Genomic DNA, 12,573 nt, shown 5'->3' with positions numbered 1-12,573 from the left:
TAACGCACCCTCCCACATACCTGGAGCTTCCTATCCCCAAGCCTGCTGAATGTCTCCCCGTAGCGGGGATTAGCAGCTGACACGCGTACCTTTCACTGATTTGTTTATCCCTCTCCACTTACGGAATGTCTGCTCCATAAAAGCAGGAATTTTGTTTGTCGCGAGATCCCCTGCACCTAGCACACTGCCTGGCAGATAGCAGATGCTCAGCAAACATCCTCTGCAATGCTGCACCTGAGTCCTGAGGAGGGAGAAGGAGCAGATCCTGGGGTGAGCCCAGGGGACAGAGCTCCCAGCAGAGGCAGCGGCAAGGGTAGAGTCTGAGTCACAGTCAATCCCATCCTTCCAGATGGCCGCTGTAGGACCCATGGATAAACTTCCACCTAGCCTGGCCTCCACAGAGAAGTCCCTTCAACTGAAGTCACGGAAGCTGGGAACTCACTTAAGAGCCCTACAGTGAGACATTAAGAGCATAGACCCTGAAGCCAGGCTGCCTAGGTTCAAATCTCAGCTCTGCTACTCACTAGCTGAGTGACTCTGAGCTAGTTAATTAACCTCTCTGTGCCAATTTCCTCATCTATAGAATAAGGATAATGAGAGTGCCCATCTCATAGGGCTATCGTGAGGATTGAAACAGCTAATGCATTTAGCACAGTGCCTGGCACACGGTACCATGGTCTACTGTTCCTGTTTGGGTGGAAAAGTCCAGCAAGTTGCAAAGATTGCTAAAAAGCAATGAGAGTATACCAGGGTGTCTTAACTGACAAGCAAAGGGTGTGATTAAAAGACAAGCCAGGTTGGCAGCAGAACATCAGCTTTCTTTGGGCCTGGGCCATAGATGAGGAATTAAAACGTAGCCTGGCAACGCTTTGAGAAAAATTAATCACCCCTGCTACCTGCCTGCCCCTGCCCATCCCATGTAACCTGCACTCTCCTGCCCCCTACCCTACCCCAAAGGGATCCTGGAGCCTCCTGTTGCAGACGCCTGGCTGTGACATCCACAACACACCCCAGCTCAGCCCAGCGAGTTGTTTTCCAGCCTCATCTGCCCAGACACAGCCCCGTAAAGAGAGGGCCGAATGCAGAGCCAGGGCTGTGTTGACTGCAGAAGGGACAGAAGGAAATAGATGGGGTGGGGGTTGGTGCATCGTGTGGGTCTCACATGTGGCTTCCCTCCAGCAAGCCCCCTGCACTCCCCGCCAGATGTAAGGAGGGAGGAGGGGTGAAAATGGGGTTTCCCCCCAGAGGCAGCAGAGCTGGGGAAGGGCCCGGGCTGCAGGGACCTGTGTACAGGGCATGAGATGTCACCGGGGGCTTCCTACACGAGACGCAGTGAGTCATCAGGGCGCAGGGTGGAGGCTCTGAAGGAAGAGCCCAGGGGAATACGGGGAAGAGGTGACATGAGAATCCATCAGCCACCACCCCAGTCCTCCCTCCTCTGTCCAGGAGCAGGGCCAGGGCCCAGGGGACAGGGTGAGCTTTCTGCAGGAGGGACACCCGCCCTGAGAGGAACCCGGGTTGTCACAGCCGCACAGACACTGCAAGCCAGGAGCAGTGGCCACACCGTGGGGCAGGGGCATCAGAAGGGGGCAGAAACAGAGGCTTGTCACCCGAGGGCTGTGAGTGTGTGTTTGAGGTGACCAAGGGGAGACAAAGCAAATGACAGAGATGCCTTCTCGTCAGCAGTGGTTCCCTCCGCAGGTCTCCGGGGACAGTGGGTCCAGGAGGCAGGAACGGTGGGGGGCTGTCACGGGTGCTGCATCAGGATGTCCCCTTCTGCCCTGAGCAGCAGGCAGTCCCCTCGAGGACTCCACAGCATCAGCCTCTGGCCCGAGGGCTTCCCAGCGCCTCCCTTTCTCTGTTTTGGGTGACTTGGGCAGGCACTGGCATCTACATCTGGCACTCCTGGCCCCTGGTGGGTGTGACCTGGGCCCTCTCATCAGACATGCTTCAATCCCGTCCCACACAGCCCAGGGCCAGGGCCATGCCCTGGCACCTCATGCACAGCCTCAGAAGACGCACCCGGGATCCGGGCACTGAGACTCTGCACGTGGCCCCATCCCAGTGTCTCAGAGGGAAATGAGACTTGAATTTCTCCTGGGACAGCTTGGCGCTGCATCCTCCCTGCAGTAACCACCATTTAATAAGGCCAGAAGAAGTGGAGAAGGCACAGCTGATGGGGCTGCCATGTGTTCAAAAGCAGCCCCCACTCATGCACAAGCAGCTCTCAGAGGTACCAAGGCAGCTCCAACCAGCAGATAACGGGCATCCAGAATGTGCAGAGCCAGCCCAGATCACAGCCTGGATCTCAATTTGCAAGAAAGAACTTTCCGGGTTGAGCAGCTGTCACAGGTCCCAGCGACTTGGCATTTTCTCCTGGAGGCTGTTCTCAGAGCCAGACCGGGGGCGGGGGCTCCCCCTTGGCCTCTATGCGTCCCACAGTCTGCATGGAGCTTGGAGTCACCAGGCTGATTTCACGGAGCCTGCAGGAGGCCATAGCTTAGTGCGTCCCCTGCTAATTAAAGGACAGCAGCCACTTGTTTCCCGTCAGAGATTACAAAGGATGATTGCTTTGGACCCAGGGAGCGGATGGGAGCATATCAGATGCCAAAACCTGGTTCCTGCCACCTGGCATTCTTTGGAAGTGACCCTTTGAGGAGCAGTGGCCATTGTCGGGAGATGGGTATTGGGGAGCCTCCCTCTCAGCTCTGGGGGCTCAACTCTGCCCACGTAGGGCAGGAGGACGATGTCCTGAAGCTATGCCTGTCCTTGTCCAAGGAGGGTTGGGGGCTTTGCATGGGGGTGTGTGAATGCCTGCAGGCCTGGGGGTCAGGGGACCCGTGCAGGGTTGGAAGAGGGAGTCTCGGCCACAGGACCAGCCCTGCTTCAGCCAGTGAAGCCATGTGTCGAAACACGGGCCAGCATTGCTCAACCTTCCAGCAGCCAGGACAACCTGGGTTTGAGTCCCTGCTACAGATAAAATAACCAAATCTGACCATTTGTCTCCAGCCATTCTCAGCCTCTGCCTCTCTCCCCAGCCCCTCCATCCCTGTGTTCAAGGAAGGCAGAGCCCAGAACCTGTCGTGTGGGGCCTTGGGCTTTCCATGGCCTGATCGGTGCTAGTTTCTGGGGAGCACTTTTTGGGGGACACTTTCAGATTCTCTCAAATGCCTCATACCCGGACTGCAATCCCCCATTCCACCAGCAATTTCAGGACCATGTGGGAAATTTCATCAAATTTGGAAGTGTGTTGTTCCTCCTTTTACCCCCACTCTGTCTGTGAGACGCTCTGATTCACCAGATGTCATGTGTCTTTGGGATTCATATTCTATGTTAAGTCCTTTGAAAGCAATCAACAGCTGTAATCCAATTACTACTGGCTGTATTCTTCATGCTCTTTTGCCCCAAACCTCATCCTGTATGCCAAGCTTACCACACACACATACACACGCCCCACAACAGATGCCAGTTTTGTGCCTCGCTGCCTCACATAACATGGGAGCGTTGAGTAGTGAACAGCTGATGGGCATGAATTAATGTGGGAGGTTGTGTGGGCCCTGAAGCTTTCACACTCACAAACGGGTGTCCGGCTGGGTTGTCATGGAGATCAGGTGGAGGGACACCAGGGCTCCCCCCAGGACTCTGGGCCTCCTCTGATGAGCAGGTCACATGGGGATCTGGGGGGAGGCACGGGCACGAACTGCATATTAAATGCACTTGACTCACCGTGTCTGTGAGTGTGTGGGCGTGTGTGGGTGTGGGAGTGAGCACGTGTGTGAGTGCACATATAAGTGTGGCTATGTGTGTTAGTGTGTGCATATGAGTGTGTCTGTGTGAATGTGTATTATCAGTGTGCATATATGTGTGGGCATTGTATGCACACATATGCATGAGTATATCTGTGTGTGAGCACATGGATGCGTGAGTGTGTGTGGGCATGTGTATCTGTGTGTGTGTATGTGTGTTAGTTTGTATGCACATGTGTTCAGGTCCCACACGGGATGAAAACTGAATGGCTCTGAAGAGCTACTGGACACATTTCGGATCCTAACAGAGCTCTTAAGCTCCAAGGGGTCACTGAATGGACAATGAATGTTTCTGAGTCCAGGCAGCGCTGACTCAGCAATGCAGGAAGGCAGCTCCTGGAGTTCCAGGAATGACCTGCACCCCTTTTCTCTCCCTCACAGTCACCCCCCCCTCCTCACATCCCTTCCTCTCCCCCTCTCTGTTTGCCTTCCGAGCCTCTGCCTTTCCCGGTCTCATTTCTCACACGTTCATCACTTCGTCCTGCGGTTCAATTCCCCTCCACCCCTCATCGTGGACTGTGGGATGAGAGAGCCACAGCCTTATCCCTGACGTAACTAAAACTCTTGGCACCAGCTTAGGCCTGTTTCTCAGTCTTATAAAAGGGTCTCAAATCAGGGACATGTAAGGTTCTGAGGAAAATAATCACCACTACGTGATTCCCCTCTGTGTTACCATGAGGCCGTAAGACAGAGATTCTGTAACGTTTTAATGCAACCCCCGGTAAGAAACACATTGCAAACTGCCACCCAGCACACACACACATCCATTTATACAGAAACGCAATGCGTTTCCCCAAACGACACTCACCCTCGCTGCACACAACGCGCTCTGATGTCTCCTGACCTAGTCTATTCTGGTCTGTTGTAGATTTTCAATGCCAGGCTCGACACTCTAAATTGATTTCAAGACCCACTAATGGATCACAGCCTGTGATTTGATAAACTCCATGCTAGAACACATCCTGTTGTGAGGTGTTCAACCCAGAGGCCACGTATCCTGCAACAAGTGGGGTTGGGGGGAGGAGGGGAGGCAGGATTAATGCCTGAGGCGTGCCTCCTCCTTCTCCCCTGTATTTTTGGTAGAGACGGGGGGTTTTCTCCATATTGGTCAGGCTGGTCTTGAACTCCCAACCTCAGGTGATCCACCCACCTCGGCCTCCCAGAGTGCTGGGATTGCAGGTGTGAGCCACTGCGCCTGGCTCCCCCATAGGTAGGTTTTCAGCCCTTTCCCCCCTCCCTTCTCCCATTTAGCCATCCCCAGTGTCCACCATTGCCATGTTTATGTTTATTTGTAGCCAATGTTTAGCTCCCACTTATATGTGAGAGCATGTGGTATTTGGTTTTCTGCTCCTATGTTAAATCACTTAGGATAATGACCTCCAGCTGCATCCACGTTGTTGCAAAGGACATGGTTTCCTTCTGTTTCAAGGCTGCATACTATTCCATGGTATAGATGTACCATAACAAACGTCTGTTTCTTTTCCCTGAGTCTTTTGGGCCCCATGTAGAAGGGTCTGCAGGAAAGTTAACCAGCAACAGTGTCAGGACTGGGGAAGGGCAAAACTCACAGGGATCTTGGCGGGGGAAGGTCTGGAAGCCCCCACCTTCAGTTGGGCCCAGGGCTCAGGCTGAAAGAGAAAAATGGAGTGGATCCTGGAAGGCTTGGCAGTGGAGAGGACAAGACATTGCTACATCACTGTAAGAAGGTGATCAATGCTTGACCCGGCTCAAAGTGTTTTGTGCCAGGGTTATGTTCTGAGATACAGGAGGGTTAACTAAGCTGTGGCTGTGGATTAGTTATCTACTGCTTTGTAAATAATTACTTCCAAAACTTAGTGACTTAAAACAACAAACGTTTATTATTTCATATGTTTCTGAGGGTCAGGATTCTGGGAGCAGCTGAGCTCCCAGAATCTGTCACGAGGTTGCAGGGAAGTTGTTGGCTGGGGCTGCAGTCTTTTAAGATTTGTAAGAGCTCGAGGCAGATGGGCCTCCAGGATAATTTACGTGGCTACTGGGAGGAAGCTTTGGTCCCTCACCACATGGGCCTCTCCACCACATGGCTTCCGAGAGAGAGAGATCGAGAGAGAGAGAGAGAGAGAGAGAGAGGACCAAGATGGAAGTGGCTGCCTTTATAAGCTAATATTGGAAGTGGCACACCATCACTTCTCCCAAATGCTGTTGGTCACCCCCACCAAATATGGTACTACATGGTAGGGGACGGCCGAGTTCCTGAAAGGGGGGCTCACTGGAGGCCAGCTACCAGAGGCTGGATGTCTCTTGCTGATTCAGTCTTTTATTCAAATACTGGCCTGGTGCAGTGGCTCATGCCTATAATCCCAGTACTTGGGAGGCTGAGGCACTGTGTGGCGGAGGTGGTGGGGTATAAACAATCCACATCCCCAGCTTAGTTAACCCTCCTATATCTCAGAACATAACCCTGGCCCAAAACACGCTGAGCCGGGTCAAGCATTTATCACCTCCTTACAGCGATCTGGCAATGTCTTGAGGTCAGCAGTTCGAGACCAGCCTGGCCAACATGGCGAAATCCCGTCTCTACTAAAAACATAAAAATGAGCCAGGCAGGGTGGCGTGCACCTGTAATCCCAGCTACTTGGGAGGCTGAGGTAGGAGAATGGCTTGAACCCAGGAGGCAGAGATTGCAGTGAGCTGAGATTGCGCCACTGAACTCCAGCCTGGGTGACAGAGCAACTCAGTGTCAAAAACAAAAACAAAACAAAAACAAAAACAAAACAAGAAAACCCAATTAAAAAAAACCCCCCAAAAGTATGTAGTGAGCTCCTGCCGCAAGCCAAGCATCGCTCTGGTCTCTGAGAAGTCAACAGGAAAGTAGGCAGTGTCCCTGCCTCGTGGAGTTCCCGCCGGAGGACTGAAAGAGACAGACCAGATACACATAAATGTCTAATACCTTTCGTTGGCTCTAAGATGTGCATTTTTCCGCATCTTTAACATCTCTAAAATTGGCATCTATCTTATGAGTTGATGCTGTCATGGCATATTTGACAGTGTTTTAAATCTTCTCTTCAGGGTGAGACAGGAAAACCTCACGAAAAAGAAGAGCCGGGGAGAGTTAAGGAAGAGACTGCTCAGTGACCATGAGCGGTGGGGCTGGGTTGCAGGGACCAAGGTTGGAGTGCTGCCCCTGGGACTAGCTCCAGCCTCCCAAGGCCTGAAAGGGCAAAAGGGGGAGGTAGTGTATCAGAACCTGTTTGAACGTGAGCCAGGGGAAGGGGCCGCAGAAGCTGCGGGTGTTGAGAATTGCAGCTGCTGCCAACGCCGCAGCTGTTGCCTGGCACCCTGGGGCAACTGTCTTTACTCCCGTCCTCCATCCCCTGCCAGAGTGCCTGTGGGCTGAAGCCAGAGAGGCTGGGAAAAATCCCTAGAAACCAGGCACCTGGGGCATCAAGTAAGGTGAACAGGGGATATGGAGAGAAAGTAACAGCCTTTGGGATAAAGGGATAAAGAGAGAGGGATATCCCCAGAAGACTGCTGGAAAAGGCCACTCCATGAAGTCTCAGCTAAGATGCAGGCCATGGAAACATCTAGGGAGAATGTTCCAGAGAGGGCAGGACCTGAGTGGGCCGGGCGTGGGCTGCAGGAAGCTGAGGAGCTGGTGGGCCTGGGTGGAGTGGGCAGTAGGAAGAGAAGTCAGGGATGAGATTCAAAAATTAGGTAGATTCTGGACCACGTGCAGGACCTTGTGCCATGGCGAGGAGTGTGGATTTGACTCAAGCATGACAGAGCTGCTGGGGGGTTTTGAGCAGAGAGAGGATGTGATTCAATGGGTTTAACAGGAGCCCTGTGGCTGTCATGGAAGAAATGGCTCCATAGAGGGTGAGAAGGAGTCGGGGGCAGCGAGGAGATTCTGGAACATTCTAGGCGAGAGAGGAGGGCAGGCTGGTGGTCCAGGGTGGGACGGTGGAGGTGGGGGGAAGTGGTGGGAGTCAGGACTGATTTTGAACATAGAGCCGGCAGGATTTTCTGATCAGTTGGAAGTGATGTGAGGGAGAAAGGAGTCGAGAGCAAATCCAAGGTCACTTCACACTGTTCCTATGCAGATGCTCCAAACGTGGGACTGATGAGCTGTGATGAATTTATAATTAAGAGTATGTTGGCAGATGCCGCAAGCTTCCAGGCCTTCTCTAGAATGTTCTCATGGTGAAAAACAAAGCTTGAGCGAGACCCACAGTCATGATGTTCACCCCTCAACCCATGAAATGTGTGCTGCAATAGCCCACAGGTATCAGTGGAGTCATCCCGTGGCCGTGTATGTGCTGGGAGGTGATCAAGCTGCTTGCTACAAACGCAAAGATGTCAGTTTTGGGGGAAATCGGAGTTGAGACAGAAAGATGGAGCCTATAAGGATGAATGAGCCCAAGCAGGGTGTCTAGTACCCTGTCCACAGAGGGAGGAGGGCCTTGTGGTTCCTCCAGCCCCTGGCTGGTGATGTAACATCACCCAGACCCCACTGTGGTCAGTCAGTTCAGGAGGAGGCAGGGCCACAGGTGAGCCTGTACAGAGGAGCAGGTTCCATGAGACCCAGAGAAAGGAGGTCAGGGAAGTCTACCAGGAGGAGCTAACATGTGAGCTGGGCTGAGAAGGGAAGGTGGGAGAGTGAGGAAGGAGGTCCCAGGAGAAGAGAACAGGACCAGGACATGCAAAGGTGCAGCCAGTAAGGCCAGAGGGACAGGATCTGGGACCCGATCCAGGATGATGGGACTGTCTAGAGCAGTGGTGCCCAACTTTTTGGCACCAGGGACCAGTTTCATGGAGGACAATTTTTCCATGGTCTGGGGTGGGGATGGGGATGGTTTCAGGATGATTCAAGTGCATTACATTTATTGTGCACTTTATTTCTATGATTATTACATTGTAACACGTAATGAAATAATTATTCAACTCACCATAATGCAGAATCAAAGGGAACCCTACACTTGTTTTCCTGCAACTGGACGGTATCATCTGGGGGTGATGGGAGACAGTGGCAGATCATCAGGCATTAGATTTTCATAAGGAGCTCGCAACCTAGATCCCTTGCATGCACAGTTCACAACAGGGTTCGCCCTCCTATGAGAATCTAGTGCTGCTGCTGATGAGACAGGAGGCAGAGCTCAGGTGTTCACCTCCTGCTGTGCAGCCTGGCTCCTAACAGTCCACAAATCAGTAGTGGTTTGTGGCCTGGGGGTTGCAGACCCCTGGTCTAGAGCCATTTATATCCATTAGGGCCCTTTGGCTGCAAGTGGCAGACCCCTAACTCAATCCAAACAGGGACTTCGTGCCTGGCTCTGTGTGGAGTTCTCAGACATAGGAGGGGTTGGGGACCAGGAGTAGAAAGGACAAGTCTGGGGCCACACCAGGAAGTCTCAGCAGCAGGAACTGGGGGGCAGCTTGTGCAGACCCTGGCATCCACGACATGGTTGGTCTTTGCATTTGAGGGAGAAGAACCCACAGGACCATGGCAGCTTCATGATGCTACACATGAGGAGCTGAATTCCAAGGTCATGCAGCATGTCCACTGTTACACGACCAGCAGGTGCAGAGGGAGGGTGCCTAGCCCAGCCCACAGGCTCCCAGGCTCAGATTTTCCTACTGCAACAGAGCTCTCAAATCTCAGACATTCCCGAACTGCTGTCATAATTTTTATCATTTGCATTATACAATCTCTTCTAATATTAATTTTTAAAAATTAGTATGTTTCATATGCTGGTTTTATTTCTGTCTAATGTCCAAGTACTCTTATACTATTAAAATAAGCAGCACAGGCTGGGTATGGTGGCTCATGCCTGTAATTCCAGCACTTTGGGAGGCTAAGGCAGGAGGATCACTTGAGGCCAGGAGTTTGAGACCAGTCTGGGCAGTGAGACCCCATCTCCATTTAAAAAAAAAAAAAACAAACGAAAAAGCAGCATTCATTTGTGAAAGACCCAAATCATCTTTGGAGGTATGCGTACCTTGTTTTGGGAAATCCTGTATCATAACTAATGCTCCTTTCTATCTGGGGGAGGATGTAGACTGATTATTTATAGTCACTTTTAGCAAAGAACCCTTGTTGTTCACTGGAATCATTTGCAGAAGAATAGGGGTGGCTCTGCCGGGAGAGAAGCATGGGGACCACCCGTCCTCACTGGCTCAGAACTGAGGGGTTTCCTGGGATATGGGACTATCGGTGCTAAAACTAGAGAGTTCCAGGCGATCCTGGATAGTCGGTGACCCCGGAGAGGAAGATGGAGGATCATAGTCCAGCCCACCTGGTTTCCCAGCCCTCACTATGTGGCACATATGAGGATGCTTCCTTGTACCCCGATACATGAATGAAGGGGGCCTGTGTCAGGAAAGCAGAAGCTGCAGCCTGAGGTCAGTGTGTGATGAGTACTGTGGGCGGGCACCTCCACCCGGTCCGCTTCCGGAGCTGCAAAGGCCGGAAAGCTGAAACCTGCATTTCCCAGGCTCTTGGACGTGGAGGAGTTGAGACCCCCGCTTCAGTGAGTGCCTCTAGCAGGGGGCACAGTGGGAAGGGTTGGGTCTTCTGCATCAGGGTTCTAGGGCATGGCCATTCAGTTTGTGGGTTTGCTCCCGGGATTTGGGAGCTGATTGGGGGAAAATCTGACCACAAGGTGGCAGTAGCACACACTCGCCTCACTGGGCAGTACTTTGACAGGTTTGCAAGCAGGAAAGGTCCCTCGCAGCAGAAGCCAGGGAGGGCAAGGGAACTCTAGGGGCAGGAGCTTGTGTGATGAAGTGATGTCGCTCAGCACCATAGCCCAGGGAGTCTCTGGGTCAGGGTGCTCCCAAGGGCAGAGAACATTTGGGGGCCCTATAATGACAAAGCTTTCTATCTTTTATGCATGAGTAAGAGCTGTCACGTGAGGTTTTGCAGGGTAGGCAAAGCAGTCAGGCTCTAAATGGTTAAAAATCACTTTGGGTTATTTTAAAAATAATCAGGTGTGTAAAAATTCGAGTTTGGCACCAGTGGGTTTTCGAGGTAATGGGGCTGAGTTTGCTGTGAAGAAAGAAATGGGCCAGGTACAGTGGCTCCAGCCAGTAATCCCAGCCCTTTGGGAGGCTGAGGTGGGCAGATCACCAGAGGTCAGGAGTTTGAGACCAGCCTGGCCACCATGGTGAAACCCCGTCTCTACTAAAAATACAAAAACTGGCTGGGCATGGTGGCATGCACCTGTAGTCCCTGCTACTTGGGAGGCTGAGGCAGGAAAATTGCTTGAACCTGGGAGGCAGAAATTGCAGTGAGCCTAGATTACACCACTGCACTCCAGCCTGGGCAACAGGGTGAGACGCTGTCAAAAAAAAAAAAAAAAAAAAAAAGAAAGAAAGAAAGAAAGAAAGAAAGAAAAGAAAAGAAGAAAAGGAGAAAGAGAAAGAGAAAGAAAGAAGAAAGAAAGAGAGAAAGAGAAAGAAGGAAAGAAAGAAAGAAAGAAAGAAAGAAAAGAAAGAAAAGAAAGAAAAGAAAGAAAGAAAGAAAGAAAGAAAGAAAGAAAGAAAGAAAGAAAGAAAGAAAGAAAGAAAGAAAGAGAAAGAAAGAGAGAGAAAGAAAGAAATGGACAGCCCAGGGGCCAATCCTCAGAGGCTATCTTTGGCTCCTCTGTGTAGGTTGGGGGTGCATTTTGGAGGCAGTTGCTTCTTGATGCTTGGTGTGTCCTTCAACTCAGCAGTTCCTACCCCTGCTCCCCCAACCCCACAGCCCGTTTCTCTGGAGTGCCTGGCTATGTGGTTTGTTTATGTCCCTGGCAGATCAGTTCTGGGGTCCTATTCTTGGTGTCACTTCTGAGGACCCAGACTGCAGCCTGTGCCCCTGCCCTTCTCATGATTTCAAGGGGATCCTAGTCCCCTGTATTCAATCCCTTTCTGCCTAACATGGCTAATGTGGTTCCTGGTATCTGGAACTCAACTCTCCTGAGACAAATAATGTCTGACATTCGGTTTTGGCGCCAAGGAGACAGCGACCAGTACCGGGGGCTCTGGAGGGCTTGAGGGGGTGTGGCCTCCACTCAGCTCCTGCCAAGTAGGGTTGGCCAGTGTCTAGAGTTTCTGTGAAAGAGATTCTTATGTAAAATAATTTGAGTCTTGAATGTTGGCTCATTTAACAAAAACAAACACAAAAGAGAGAGGGCCAAATGAAACATGTCTGTTGGTGAGGGCACTAATCTGCAAAAGCCATTGTAACCCGGTACCCTGGACTGGGCCCTTTGACAGCAGAAACTTATCGTTCTGCAGTTCTGGAGGCCAGGAGTCTGAGATGAAGGTGGCAGTGGGGTTGGTTCCTTCTGAGGACTGTGAGGGAATGTTGTGTTCCACGCCTCTCTTCTTGGCTTGTAGGTGGGCCATCTTCTCCTTGCATCTTTCCTCTATGTGTGTTTCTGTGCCCAAATTTCTCTCTCTCTCTTTCTTTCTTTCTTTCTTTCTTTCTTTCTTTCTTTCTTTCTTTCTTTCTTTCTTTCTTTCTTTCTTTCTTTCTTTCTTTCTTTCTTTCTTTCTTTTTCTTTCTTTCTTCTCTTTCTTTCTCCTTCCTTCCTTCCTTCCTTCCTTCTTTCCTTCTTTCCTTCCTTCCTTCCTTCCTTCCTTCCCTCTCTCTCTTTCTTTCTTTCTTCTTTCTTTTCTTTCTTTCTTCTTTCTCTTTCTTTCTTCTTTTTTTTATGAGGGCACTGGTCATATTCTATAAGGGCCCACCCTAATCACCTCATTTTACTTTTTTTTGTTTGTTTGTTTGTTTGTTTTTTGACAGTCTCACTCT

Source organism: Chlorocebus sabaeus, chromosome 2 (assembly GCF_047675955.1).
Source record: "Chlorocebus sabaeus isolate Y175 chromosome 2, mChlSab1.0.hap1, whole genome shotgun sequence".
NCBI lineage: Eukaryota > Metazoa > Chordata > Mammalia > Primates > Cercopithecidae > Chlorocebus > Chlorocebus sabaeus.
Note: the sequence above shows the minus strand (reverse complement) of the source record.